Consider the following 14,554-nt stretch of genomic DNA (forward strand, 5'->3'; position numbering starts at 1 on the left):
TATGACCTTGAACTTTGAATCCATTTGATTTGTAGTGGGATTACAGGTATATGGCACCACACATAACCTACGTGGTTGTTTGTAGTTGCTGTTTGTTTCATACATCTTAGTGCCTCTTTCAGAGGAAAAATTTGTTATTTTTTTCTTATTTTTATTTCATGTGAATGGGTGTTTTGCCTGCCTATATGTATATCCACCAGAAGCATTTCTGGTACTCATGAAGGCCAAAGAGGGCATTAGATTCCCAGGAGAGGGAATTAGTAGACTGTTGTGAACCACCATGTGGGGGCTGGGAATTGAACCTAGGTCTTTTGCAAAATCAGTGCTCTTACCACTGCATATCTCTTCAGTCCCTGAATTGTTTCTTTTCTCATGAGCATGGCTCAGAAATGTCCACTAGGAGTAAAACATGTTGAAAATGTTATCGTAGCTGATAACTTTCAACTTCACTGAGTGCTTAATTTTGCTTCTTATAATCCAGTTCTATATAAAAGACTGTGGTTTTTGTAGGTAGATAGAAAGGTGAATTTTAAATTTTGGCTTTGAAAATGCATATGGGAATATGAGAATCCAAAGAAAGTGACTTTTTGGAGAGCCCCTTGTTTTTGTTTTTTGTTTTTGTTTGTTTGTTTTTCTCCTCTCCTACATGTCTCCACAAGCCAATAATTGGTCCTACTATTTGAATAACCAGCCATTTGTACCATAAATGTTTTTAAAGTGTTTCAGCATCCCTTTTAGTAGTGAGTGAAAGGGGAAGTTTTATTTTCTGTGAATTTCTGCCTTCGTTCACATGAAAATATAGATACACAGAAATGACTGCAGTGTTGCAGTGTGAATGGTGAAACCCTTCACAAATTTCTAGAACAAAAGACTGGGCCAAAAAGATTGTGGCTTGCGGTAAAGATTTTGCTAGGCCCAAGAAAGGATACTTTTTGTATTTTATAAATCAAGGGGACAGATAATCTGTTATGCCTCTGGTATTTTTTCTAGCAGCGAGGAGGAGACAAACTCATCTTATTATTTAGTAAATAGATTTTTTTCTTTGTACGAGTGTCAGTACAATGATAGGTGAAGTTGTGTCCTGTTGATCTAGTGAAATGGTGGAACCATAGGTAATTAGAACTTAGCACCTAAGATCTTTCTATGTGACTTCTTGGCATAGTATTTTAAAACTTTGGAACATTAATACTTTAGGAATAGTTAACATGTTGCATGCACATGCCTCAGGTCTCATGTAGAGGTTAGAGGCGATTTTTCAGGAGTGAATTCTCTCCTCCTGCTCTGATATGGAGTCAGGGTTTTGCTTCTTGTGACTGTGGCACTGCATACTGCAGGCTTTTCAGCCCTTGACCCTCTTGCCGTTTCTCCCGTCTCAGTCTCCACTTCACAGTCATGATGCTGTGATTGTGAATGTGTGCCACTGCATCTGGCTTTTTATCTAGGTTCTAGGGATCAAAATAGGTGGTCAGGCTTATGTGGCAAGCACTTTCACCCACTGGCTATCCCCACAGCCTCACACTTCCCTTATTCTTTAAAAGTTTCCCATACTTAATAGTAACTTTGACTTGTTAGTGCCTGTCACAGTGTAAATTTAACTTACAAATGTTGAAGCTCATTTAAAAAACTGGATAAATACTGTTAATCTTTTATATGTTTTGAACTGCTGTTACTGTATACTATCCTTGAATAAATTAGGTATATGATTCTTTATATGAACAGCAGTAACTTGCGTTACTGATATGCTGTATGATTATAACTCTTAATAGTGTCAAAAAGAAAGCTGTAGGTCAAATGTTATCTCTCTCAATTTCTAAGTAGTTTGTTGGTTCAGGGGGATAGTTCCTTTCCTGATGATACACATGAAAAAAAACTTCGCACCATTTCTAAGGCAGAGTGACTTCGAACATGTAACATCTAACTGTTAATATCTAACAGTTATAAATAATTGGAAGAACTCATGAAAACTAGATGATTGGTGGTAGATAGTGTTTTAATTTACAAATAAGTAAGCTTATGCTTAGGAAGTTTACATAATTTCAGCAAACCCTTAACAGGTAGGATGCAACAAAGGTAGTGTTCAATTCCAGTCTCTTTGTTTATTAGTTTCAGCCAAGGAAGTGACATTTTTAAACTATGGTAGTATTTTTATTCTAGTGGAAATGCAGGATCTGAAAGATAACTACTTAAAAAGAAAAAGAAGTTTATTTAACTCACAGCCTTGGAAATTGAAAGTTCAAACAGAGTAGTACAGGTTCTGTAGTATGGGGGTCTATGGTAGGAGTATATGCAGGAGCAAGCAATAGGTACAGAATGAATGAGAGATACCAGGTCCTCTGTTTTTATAAAAACTCTTTCATTTGAAATACAAGAGGGCCCTATGAGAAATATATCTTTCTTCCAATCGTCTTTATAAAGACGATTCTGCCCTACTTCTTAAAAGCCTCACCATTACCTTCCAGACCAGGTTTTATTCATAGTGAACCCTTGGGGGATAATTGGATTATATCCAAAACATAGCTCATGCTATTGAATAGAGACCAAGTTTACTTATCTTATGTAAATGTGGGATCAAATATGGGACTAATGTGGGATCAGAGCATGTGTACTTAAATTGTTTTTTGTTGCTAGCTCTACTTCTCAGGCAGCACATACATGATGTATTTAACTTCTAAATAAAAGTTTGCATGTTCAACCTGAACACTAAACTTTATAATTTGCAGAGAAGGGTTTTATACATTTACCCACTAATAAATTAAACCTCAAGTGTAGAGGGTGCTGAATTTATTTTTACATAAAGAATTTGCCTTCTTCTGTTTAGAGACTTTCATTTGGATAGATTTAAAAATAAAAATATGAAAATAAGCTAAACCAGACATAATGACTGCTTTTCCAGTTCTGGGATATTTTTGTCGTTTCTTGTGCTTTTTAGGTATGCACAAAGCCACAGACAGTTGTATAAATAAAATTGAAAGTTAATTTTAGTGGCCGTATTTCAAAGGACATTAGAGAATTGTTTTTCAGAGGCATTCTATGGCTAACAATCTATTTAAAATTATAGGAACAAATATTTGTATTGGCTAGGTCTTGAGCATCAGGAAAGTAGCATTGTTTTAGCACTAGATCCTTTTTAAGCTGCTTTGTCTCTGAAGTGGATCTTTTTGTGCTGTAATTCAGAAAATTTACTGTAATAGTCACAAAAAGCCTTTAGTGGGCATTTGTAGTATATCATATCTTCTTTGAGGATTAGTGTTTGAAAAAATTGTGGCTTGAAAAGTAAGCAATCAAAACTTCAAATTGGAATTTTTCAAGAAATTAATCCAGTTATTTAAATTCTTCATCAGTGATTTGACTGCCAAATATAAATTTGGTGTTCTGTAAGTATGAACTGGAGAAAAGAAATAAATCCATATTCAACATTTTGCAGATGTAACATAGAAGTAGATCAGTATGCCATGCTCCTTGAGGACAGAGGAGAAAGTAAATAGATACCGTTTAAATAATCTGAATTCTCAAGTTAAACAGCAACAAATCAAGTAAATCCAATTTAAAAATGGGATACAGAGCTAAACAGAATTCTCAATAGAGCAATATCAAATGGCAAAGAAACACTTAAAGAAATGCTCAACATCCTTGATCATCAGGGAAATCAAATCAAAATGACCCATCAGAATGGCTAAGATCAAAAACTGAAGTGAGAACACATGCTGGAGAGGATGTAGAGAAAGGGGAACCCTCCTCCATTGCTGGTGGGAATGTAAACTTGTACAACCACTTTGGAAATCAATCTGGCACTTTCTCAGACAATTAGGAATAGTGCTTCCTCATGATCCAGCTATAGCACTCCTAGGCTTATATCCAAAAGATACTCAAGTACACAACAAGGACATTTGTTCAACCATGTTCAAAGCAGCTTTATTTGTAATAGCCAGAATCTGGAAACAACCCAGATGTCCCTCAACTGAGGAATGGATACAGAAATTGTGGTACGTTTACACAATGGAATACTTCACAGCAATTAAAAACAAGGAAATCATGAAATTTGCAGGCAAATAGTGGAAACTAGAAAAGGTCATCCTGAGTGAGGTATCCCAAAAGCAAAAAGACACACATGGCATATACTCACTTATAAGTGGATATTAGACCTATAATATAGGATAAACATACTAAAATCTGAACATCTAAGGAAGCTAATCAAGAAGGGGGACCCTAGGTAAGATGATCAATCCTCACTCAGAAAGGCAAATGGGATGGGCATAGGAAGAGGGAGAAAACAGGCAACAGGACAGGAGCCTACCACAGAGGGCCTCTGAAAGGCTCTACCCTGCAGGGTATTAAAGCAGATGCTGAAACTTATAGCCAACCTTTGGGCAGAATGCAGGGACTCTTATGAAAGAGGTGGTAAGTAATAAGTCCTGGAGACCACAGGAGCTCCACAAGGAGAGCAACAGAACCAAAAAATCTGGGCACAGGGGTCTTTTCTGAGATTGATATTCCAACCAAGGACCATTCATGGAGATAACCTAGAACTCCTGTACAGACATAGCCCATGACATTTCAGTGTCCAAGTGGGTTCCCTAGTAATGGGAACAGGGACTGTCTTTGACATGAACTCTTTGATCACCTCGTCCTGAGGGGGGAGCAGCCTTACCAGGCCGCAGAGGAAGACAATGTAGCCAGTCCTGATGAGACCTGATAAGCTAGGGTCAGAGGGAAGAAGAGGAGGAGGACCTTCCCTATCAGTGGACTTGGGGAGGGGCATGGGAGGAGATGAGGGAGGGAGGATGGGATTTGGAGGGGATGAGGGAGGGGGCTACAGTGGAGATACAAAGTGAATAAGCTGTAATTAATAAAAAAATAAATTTAAAAAATAAAGAATCTGAGTTCTAAATACTGTTGGCTAGGGAACTGAAAAAATATGAGCAAATTTTAATTTTGTCTTCTTATTGTGCAGAAATATACATGACAAAAGAATGAAAACTTACTATATCCCAGAGCTAGAGTTTACCAAGGTTCGGAGCTCCAACCTCTTTATCAATAGATACAGTGTGGCAGTTAAGCATATATAAGTTCTTACATGTAGGTATAAAAAGCTATTCATTATTTAGAATAAAAATAGGTGGATAAGATAACCAGCAAAGAGATTTGAAAAATGTAGGAAACAACTTTAAAAAATTACAAGAATAGTCTAGTTGCATCTAAACCATGTTTATTAATGGTGGATGCTAGGTGATAAATCTAATGTTAAAGGTGGTCCAAATTTTGAAGAGAAATATATGTAGAAGGATACTTGATTCTGTTTAGAGTCAGGATACAGACATAGGAGTTTTGGTGTGAGGAAGGAAGACATGGCTTTAAAACATAGTAAGAACTAAAAAAAGAATTTTAAGAGTTATGTTTACAACACAACTATGGAATATAAGTAGGTAGAAAGTACTGGTAGCTCACAGTTTTGTTTTCTGCTACCCTTTTTTCTTTGAAGTACTCAAACCTCTGAGAGGGAATCTAATGTAGGAGGTGCATCTAGGTAGTTAATCATTCCTGTAAGTATTTCTGAAGGAGGCATAGAAGCTCTCTTCTTTGTGGTCAGCTTCTCACATGCCTATGGGTTCCTAAAGTCGTTTGTTACTTTGAATTCTGCTTAAGGAGTATTGTTAATCATTTATGCTGGGGAGGATGTATTTTCTTGTTGTCAGCTCTTTCAGTACTGCTCTCAGACCTTCTTTAGACAAAGTTTTGTGCCGTGCTGGATGCTGCTAAACCTGAAGCTATATCGTAGTTCCTGAGAAAGATTCAGGACTACATAGGCCTGGCTCACGATAAATCTGTGTTGTTTGTAATCAGCCTTCTTGATCTGATGTGGACCACACTGCTATTTAGTTCTCACGCAGTTACAATCACTTCATCTTTGTGGGTCATTCTGCACTTGGACAGTCCCAGTTCTATTCTGTATTCTTCCATTGGTCTTACTTTCTTTGTGTCCAAAGTCTGAACTAAAAGTAAAATCTGGAAATTGTAATGGCTTGCCATGGCAATTTTTTTTTCTTTTTATATACATTAAGGGCAATAATGGGATAGCTAAGAGCAGGTTTTTCCTTCTTCAAAATGAAGCCTTTGGGTCATTTGGCCATTGAGAGTTCATCTGGTGGGAGTCTAGGAGAAAGCATGGAGGACAGTAAAGTCGGATTAGGGCTATACTTGAAGGCATTGTGTATATTACTTGTTCTGATATTCTGTTGGTCAGAAATCAGTCATATACCATTAGCTGTAGTAAAGGATAACAGATGAAACCTAGATGTGTGCTTTGGACTAATTTAATCTTTGTGGTATACTGTTCTTGAGTCATATCTTGTATAATAAACCATTAAATGTAATCAAAATGGTTTCCTGAGTTCTGTAAATTGCCTTAGAGAATTATTGAACCTGATACAGAAGATTACAGGAACTTGAATTTATGGGCAGATGTTTGAGGGTAGCCTTGATGCCCTGTTTGTGACTGGACTTTAAAGTGGATCTTTTGGACCTAAGCCCTTGACCTTTGAGTTTGTGCTAACTCTGGGGAATAAATGATTGGATACACCATTGGTTTCAGAATCAGTATTAGCAAACACACATTTGATATCAGAGGAAAGCATAACACAATCTTCATTCTATTACATATAGTTAGTTTATTTTCTTAAATGTATTTTGAAACAGGATCTCATGTAACACAAACTGGCCTCAGATTTACTCCGTAGCCAAGTATGACTTCACACTTGTAATCCTCTTGCCTCTACTTCGAAGTGTTGGGATTACAGGTTTGTACCACTCTGGTTGGCTATGTTTTTTCTTAATTTTACCTCCACTTGTTATCATCAATTATTTGAAAGACTAAAATTTCAAGGTACTTTGTGTAAAATGTGTGTGTTACTTGCTCTCTTCTTTATTTCTGTGGAAAATGGTGGGATTATAGTTCTTTGAGCCATTTATACTTGATTTCTTGTCATTCTTTTGCGTCTTTCTTCATATCACCATTTCCTGTAACATAACTGTATTTGCTACATATCTCTGTGAGAATTAATTCATATTTTAGTCTAGCTAGTAATAGGTTTCCAGTGTAGGTGGGTTCTGGTGATAGACTGAAAACTTTAATCAAAGGTAGTTCTTGCCTAATTTTATTTACAGCATTTTTCTTAAATTTAAAACCAGAATTAGATTAACTATTTAATTAAACTGGAATATTTTCTGAGAGTAAATGGAATTGGAAAAAAGACTTAATCTAGGGCTATTCTGAACAGGTTACAAGCAGTTACTTGCATATACAGTTGCACATATATATCTGTGTACGCCATTCACAGTAGAAGGTTAGCAGCTTTGTAAATGCATCCATAGAGATTTGTTTAGTTAGGATTGCCAACATCTATTCAGTGGACTGTCACACCACTGTTAGGAAGAAGAAGCTATAGCATAAGATAGACTAAGATCAGAAAGAAGAGGAGAACCTCCCCTATCAGTGGACTTGGGGAGTGGCATGCATGCAGAAAGGGGAGGGAGGGTGGGATCGGGAGGGGAGGAGGGAGGGGCTTATGGGGGTATACAAAATGAATAAAGTGTAATTAAAAAAAAAAAGATCTATAGATGACTACCAATCTAGGAAAAGATGGTAACCTCACTATTACTAGTGAAATGAAATAAAATCCATTGTAATTAGTAGCTGTGGCTGCTATTAAAATATTTATTATTATTATTATTATTATTATTATTATTATTATTATTATTACTTCTCTCTCTCTCTCCGTGTGTGTGTGTGTGTGTGTGTGTGTGTGTGTGTGTGTGTGTGTGTATGGCTATATACACATAAGTACAGGTGTCTTTGGAGGCCAGAGCTGTCAGTTCTCCTGAAGCTGGAGTTTGTGCTAGGAACTGAACTTGTCTTTTGAAAGATCACTCTTAACTAAGCTATCTTTCCAGTCCCTATGGCTAGTATTAAAACAACAGAAAATAAGAAGTATCAGCTTAGGGGAAATTGAAATCCTGGTGTACTATCGGTGGGAATGTAAGATGATGTCACTGCTGTAGAAAAGAGTCTCAGTTCTTCAGTAGAGTAAAATTACCTTGTGAACCATCAGTTTCCTTTCAGGTGCATTCAGAAGATCTGAAAGCAAGGAATCAGGTATATGTACTTACATGTTCATAGAAGTGTTGTTTACAATAGCCAAAAAGTGAAAGGAACCCATATGCCCAAAGGCAGATTTGCCAGTACATTCAATGAACTATTATTCAGTCACAAAAATGAAAGATATTTTGATAAAAGCATCAATTAACCTTGAAAACATTATACAGTGAGAAACCAGCAAATTGCAAAAAGACAAATACTCTATAATACAGAGTATTTCATTTATAGATGACATTTAGAGTAGCCAAATTTACACAAACAGAAAGTAAAATGAAGGTTTCCAGTAGGTAAAAAAAGGTAAAAAAGGTCAATTGTTTGTGGTCAGAGATTTTCAGCTTGGCAATATTGAAAAGAGTTCTGGGAATTGCTGCTCAATAATGCGGATGCACCTGCCACTACCAAACTATAAATGTAAAAAATGGTTCATGTGGTTGGTTTCATGTTACATGTTTTACTAGGTACTTTTTTAAAAGATGTATGCTGTAGAGCTTTATGTATGGACCTAAGATAATGCCAAGCACAGTGTAAGGCACTTACACTTATATCTTCAGACTATATATAGCACACGGGCAAAACAGTTTGTAGAGGAGAGAACAGGGTGTGGCTTGACTTAGAGATAGACATGTGTTAATAGATCAGGGAACAGTGTAAATTGATTTCAACAGTTTCCAGGAGTCATGTGGTTGTAGAAGCGATTGCACAGGTAAATTACTGACTGTTCATCTGAACAATTAATTAATCTTGATTTATTTTCATACTACGTAGAGAAATTGATTTAAAATCCATCTTAGATAATCCATGTAAAAGCCAAAGCTATAACTTTAAAAACAAAACTATAAACATTTTTGTGACTGTTTAAAAATTAGGTCAGGTTTTAAAGTAGAGCATATAAGACATGACGGTGTTGTTTCTCTGGTGTATTTGAAACTGTTGAAAAATACTATATACAGAAAGATGGTCAATCAGATAAGATGAAGGCTTATTTTGTTTTGTAAGTTTCTCACGATCCTATAAGTTCTCTGCAGGCTGTTTGGGCTTCTGTATTTTGCCATCTACCTTTAGTGAGAAGCAAAACTCACAACATTTTTATCACCAACTCACTAAGAGCTCAGAGCTGAGTTTTCTAAGACTCTAACATCATCTGCTTGATGACAGAACTTCTGCAATTTGGAATTTTGGGTATGTCACTATTGTAGGTAGTGGCAAGTTAGGTGTTAAAAACATATGTGATATACTTTGTAATAGGAAAGAAAACATTCTGGTAATTTATATATTGGTTATAATATGTTCATGTATATTCACATAGACATCAATCACTTGCTTACAAGAGGCACTGGCTTTTCAGAGACTATGGACTCTAGTTTGTACACACTATTTCCAAAGGTATCTACCTAGCAATATTTCTGTACGACCTAGCACCACTCCTTTTATTCTTTGTCTGGAAGAGTCCTTTGGTAATGCAGACATCCTGTTCACTCTGTGAAATAATGCTTCCTTTTTGTTGGAGTTTGTGTTTTTATTTAAAGGTTCATGTGCAGCATTTTTAGTTATGGATATTGAAGTTCATAGTTATTTGCTTATAATAAATACTTAGAATGACTAACAAATGTGTTGGTTTAAGAAAAAGGAGTATTTGGTGGCCTCTAGTGGTGGCACTTATGTGTCTGTGAAAAGTCACTGATACCAATATATAAGGTTTTATAGGGAGAGTCACTAAAGTGACAGAATAATCACACATGTACATTTATTGGAACTTTTTTGTTTTTGAGAACTTGAGGTTTATGAGTCAATTATAAATTTATCAGTGATGTGGCTATCTCTGTTAAAATGATAATTATTGGAGTCTGTTTTAAGAAAATGCTTGGAATTTCCTTCCTTCACTCCTTCTCTCCCTCTTTTTTTAAATTTATATTGTATGTGCGTTAATATGAAGTTGTCAAATCCCTTGGAATTGGTGTTACAGACAGTTGTGAGCTGCCATGTGGGTTCTGGGAATTGAACGCAGGTCCTTTGGAAGAACAAACAGTGCTCTTAACCACTGAGTCACCTCTCCAGCCCCTCCCTTGTTTGTTTTTTCCCCCATTCTTTCATAAAATTTTGCTTTGTATTCTGTCCTGGCCTTTGACTTGATGTCCTCCTGCTTCAGCTTGGTCAGTGTGGGAACCTGAGTTTGGTTCCTATCACCACATGATGGCTTATAGCTGCTGTCACTTCAGTTTCTGAGCATCACCTTCTTCTGGCTTCTGTGGGCATCAGATAGGCACACAATGCACAGACACACATGTAGACAGGATTCTCATACACATTAAAAAATAGCAATAGAAATGGTAGTAAGAAAGCATTTTATTAAAATTTGAAGACTAATGATGTATTTACAGAGTTGGTAGCTCCAAAGTTATTTTTATTTTTCAAAGATAGACCTCATTTACAAGAAACATTACTGGAGTCTATGGACTGTGGAATTATGGCATCAATGGGGATCTAAAGAAAAAAGTTAGATTTTACAATTCAGGTTGAAAGATTTCATTAGTGGTAGTAAGATCTTTATATTTCCTTCAGTTTAGAGCTATGTACTTAGTTTACAACCAGAAATAACCTGTCAAAAAATCTGAGTGAGAAAAGCTATTCATTTTTTAATCTAGTGTGGTTTCTATTATTTGAATTTCACTGGATAGTGATGGTGTTTCACATATTTCTGAGCTCTGATATACAAAAAGAGGTAGACTTCTGGGTTATTAAAGTCTTTACATGTTTTTTTAATTAAAAAAATTTATACGCTATATTGTGATCATATTTTCACTTCTTCTAGCTCCTCCCAAATCCAACCCACCTTCCTTCTCACCTAACTTTGTTTTGCCTCTCTTTTAATTAAAATAAAAAACACAAAAATGAGAATTAAAACAAAAGCCCAGTAAGACCACTGCTCCAAAAAAAGTCAAAACAAAGCAAAAATCCCACAAAAAAAAATATAAATAAATTAGGAGTTTGTTTTGTGTTGGCTAACTACTCCTAGCATATGCTCAGTGATACTTTACTGGAAAAACAGCAGGTAGCAAGTGCAAATAGCTTCTTGGTAGGAGTGGGACTTGTTTCTTTTTCTTTTTCTTTTTTTAACAAACACGGTATATACTCACTTATATAGACCTATAAGATATGATAAACATAATGAAATCTATACACCTAAAAAAGATAATCAAGAGAGCGGACATGGGGTAAGGTTATCAATCTTCGTTTAGAAAGACAGATGGGATGCACATTGAATATATGACAGGAGTCTACTGAGCGCATTTGAAAGACTCTAACTAGCAGTGTCTTCAAAGCAAAGACTCATGACCAAACCTTTGGCAGAGTACAGGGAATCATAAGAAAGAAGGGGAGTTAGTCTGATGAGGAAAGGATAGGAGCTCCACAAGGACCAAATATATCTGGGCACAAGGTCTTTTCTGAGACTGACATGCAACCAAGGACCATGTATGAATGTAACCTAGAACCACTGCTCAGATGTAGCCTGTGGTAGCTCAGTAACCAATTGGTTTCCCATAGTGAGGGGAACAAGGACTATTTCTAACAGGAACTCAATGACTGGCTCTTTGGCCTCCCCACCCCCCAAGGGAGGAGCAGTCCTGTTAGGCCACAGAGAAGGGCTTTGCAGCCAGTCCTGAAGATACCTGATAAAACAGGATCAGATGAATGGGGAGGAGGTCCCCCCTATTAGTGGATTTGGCAAGGGGCACGGTGGAGATGAGGGAGGGAGGGAGGGACTGGGAGGGAATGAGGGATCGGGACATGGCTGGAATACAGAGTTAATAAAATGTAACTGATAAGAAAAAAATAAAATTAAAAAAAAAAAGAAAAGTAAAGGTTTAAAATGAAAAAAAAAATTTTGGGGGGGAGGCGGGGCAAGATGGCGCCACCAGGAGGACTCTCATTCTGAGGAGCAACACAGCAGGATTGGCACAGTGACCAGCAATCAGAACTCACGGCCATAAAACACAAGTGATTGTGTTTCACAGGTGAGAGGATACCCCACAGTGGGGGATTCAATGAGCTTTAACTCACCCGGCTAAACCTCGGAAGAGATCCCGGTTCCGCCAGGCGCTTGGTCGCCAACCCAGAGCTACACCCCAGCGTGATCTGCTCACAGTCCCAGACTGAACTGTGGGCCCACAACACCATAGACTGGATTTCCCAGTCGAGAGATAACTCCTCGGAGCAGGGAAGACATCCCCTGGAAAAGACTCGGGTTCCACGGGCGCCCCAAGAGCCAGCCGGGACCCAGAGCCGGGACCCAGGCGCCTGCACGGAGCCCTGCCTAATGCAGGCAGGAGCGCTGTGCTCTGCTTCCATTATTGAGTTCCCCTAGGGCACTGGGACACACAGCTGCATCCTCAGACCTACAAAAGCCAGAGAACCATTACAGCAGCCCTCAGATACTGTGCCAAGGATCAACTAGTTATCCCTAGCTAGACTGTCAAAACTGTGGGAATCCCTGGTCCTTCAAGAGGGCTGCACCCACAGTGTCTGGACCACAGCGGTGCCTGCAGCCGCCATCCCAGACAGGGACACACAGCTTCTGGTCCAGAGTGAGGCACCCAGCCTCCAGACCAGAGCAGCGCCCCCAGGCGCCAACTCAACCTAGGTGCACATTCTCCAGGTCCAGAGCGGAGCAATCAGCCTGTGGCCCAGAGACTTGCTGAGTACACCTCTCACTTTCCCGGACAGAACTGTGCACCCCAGGATAACAGACTGAGTTTCCCTGTTGGGAGAAAACCCTACAGCTAGGGAATCAGCAGGTTCTTCAAAAGGACTGTACATGGAAATTTAGTGAGCACACTAAATTTATAACAAGAAACCCAGCAGTGGGGCAGCTGTCTTGAGAACTTCTATGGGTAAGAGGAGATCCCCTCCTGCCTAACATAGACCACAGCTACTACTCAGGGCTATAAACCTGAGGTGAGCAGTGGCAACTCCTGAGAAACACTGGCCATACAGTGACCATAACCAAAAAGCAGAGAAGGACTCCTTCAGGAAAAATCATCTGCCAGCCAAGGGGATACTCCCTACCTCAGGACTCCAGGAAGCACAGAAACTAACAGCCAACACCTAAATCATCCCAATGGGTAGAGGTCAGCGTAAAAGCTCAACCAACAAAAGACAGAGCAATATGGCATCTCCAGAACCCAGCCATCCAGGGGCGAACAGCCCTGGACAATGCAGCATAATAGAAAATCAAGAAGATGACCTTACATCTATGCTGATGAAGAGGATAATAGAGGAAACAAATAAAATACGTAAAGACTTAGAGGAAGATAAAACCAAACAGATCATGGCTATCCGTAAAGAAATGGAGGAAGATAAAGACAAGCAGATTATGGCCATCTGTGAAGAAATACGGGAAGATGCAGCCAAACAGCTTGTGGCCTTCAGAGAAGAAATAATTAAATCACTGAAAGAAATAAAAGAGACAGAGTTGAAGGAACTAAAAGAAAAAGAGGAAAATACAAGCAGACAGGTGAAGGAAATAAACAAAACAAATCAAGACCTGAAGATAGAACTGGAAAAATTAAAGAAAACACAAATGGAGGAAATAATGGAGAGGAAGAATTTAGGGAAGAAAACAGGAGCTACAGAGGTAAGCATAACCAACAGACTACAAGAGATGGAAGAAAGAATCTCAGGTGTAGAAGATAAAATGGAAGAAATCGATGTATCTGTCAAAGAAAATGTTAAATCCAAAAAATTCCTGACACAGACCGTCCAAGAAATCCAAGACAATATGAAAAGATAAAACCTAAGAATAATAGGAATAGAGGAAAAAGAAGACTCCCTTCTCCAAGGCCCAGAAAATATTTTCAACAAAATCATTGAAGAAAATTTCCCCAAGTTAAAGGAGAAGCCAATAAGGATACATGAGGCCTACAGAACACCCAACAAATTTGACCAGAAAAGAAAATCCTCCCGCCACATAATAATCAGAACAGTAAGTATACAGAACAAAGAAAAAATACTAAAAGCTGCAAGGGAAAAAGGCCAAGTAACATATAATGGCAAACCCATTAGAATCACATCTGACTTTCCAACAGAAACTATGAAAGCCAGAAGGGCCTGGACAGATATCATGCAGACCCTAAGAGAAAACCGATGTCAGTCCAGGCTACTATACCCTGCAAAACTCTCAGTCCTCATAGACGGAGAAAACAAGATATTCAATGACAAAAACAAATTTTAACAATACCTACACACAAATCCAGCATTACAGAAGACACTGGAAGGGAAAATACAACCCAAGAAAATTAGCTTCTGTCAAGAAAACACAGGAAATAATTAACCTTACTACAGTAAAACAAAAGCAACCAAGCACACAACCTTATGAACACAGCCAACATCAAAATCAAAGGATCT

At 38.1% G+C, this 14,554-nt stretch overlaps 1 protein-coding gene across 2 annotated transcripts in view; it reads left to right on the forward strand.

The window, feature by feature from the left end:
* Positions 1–14,554, forward strand: part of Sbf2 (SET binding factor 2) — a 335,395-nt gene that overhangs the window by 50,108 nt on the left and 270,733 nt on the right. The window lies entirely within an intron of this gene.

Source organism: Psammomys obesus, unplaced genomic scaffold (genome assembly GCF_907164565.1).
Source record: "Psammomys obesus unplaced genomic scaffold, mPsaObe1.curated_primary_1811, whole genome shotgun sequence".
Classification (NCBI taxonomy): Eukaryota; Metazoa; Chordata; class Mammalia; order Rodentia; family Muridae; genus Psammomys; species Psammomys obesus.